This window comes from Myotis brandtii, unplaced genomic scaffold (genome assembly GCF_000412655.1).
Source record: "Myotis brandtii unplaced genomic scaffold, ASM41265v1 Scaffold35068, whole genome shotgun sequence".
Lineage (NCBI taxonomy): Eukaryota > Metazoa > Chordata > Mammalia > Chiroptera > Vespertilionidae > Myotis > Myotis brandtii.
The window spans coordinates 1-688 of NW_005339821.1; the positions used below are offsets into that span (position 1 = coordinate 1).

The 688-nt window shown below is 48.1% G+C and overlaps 1 non-coding gene across 1 annotated transcript; it reads left to right on the forward strand.

The window, feature by feature from the left end:
- Nucleotides 1-8: 8 nt before the first annotated feature.
- Nucleotides 9-614, forward strand: LOC102256323 (the record flags this gene model as incomplete). Its single annotated transcript, XR_001360695.1, has 1 exon — nucleotides 9-614. It is a non-coding gene; the product is annotated as a vasculin (transcript).
- Nucleotides 615-688: the final 74 nt, after the last annotated feature.

The following is a 688-nucleotide window of genomic DNA, read 5'->3' on the forward strand; positions in this document are numbered from 1 at the left end:
CTTCACCTGTTGGCAGACTTAATCAGCAGCCTCGTCTGACCAAGCTGACACGAATGCACACTGGTAAGAAGAGCGAGTTTCTGAAGGTGTTAAATCGGGACGGAGTGGAGGAGGAGCATGAGGATGAAAGCCATGCTGGCTCCGAGAAGGATGAAGACTCATTTAATTTGCGTAACAGCAATAGTACTCACCAAGACAGAGATATAAACGGGAACTTTGATGAAAACGAAATTCCACAAGAGAATGGCAATGCCTCGGTTATTTCCCAGCAGATCATTCGGTCCTCAACCTTCCCACCGACCGATGTTCTTTCAAGTTCCCTTGAGGCAGAATACAGATTGTTGAAGGAGATGGGCTGGCAAGAAGACAGTGAAAACGATGAAACGTGTGCTCCCTTAACTGAGGATGAAATGAGAGAATTCCAAGTTATTAGTGAACAGTTGCAGAAGAATGGTCTGAGGAAAAATGGTATTTTGAAAAATGGCCTGATCTGTGACTTCAAGTTTGGACCCTGGAGAAGCAGCACTTTCCACCCCACGATTGAGAATGACGACACGGAGACGAGCAGCAGCGACACGTCCGGTGACGACGACGTGTGAGGTCCCAGCACCTCCGAGGTCTCGTGTGGCCTGTCCTCGTGCAGCCGGGTGGAGTGCCAAGTGAAGAACTATAATTTATGTAGTAAACG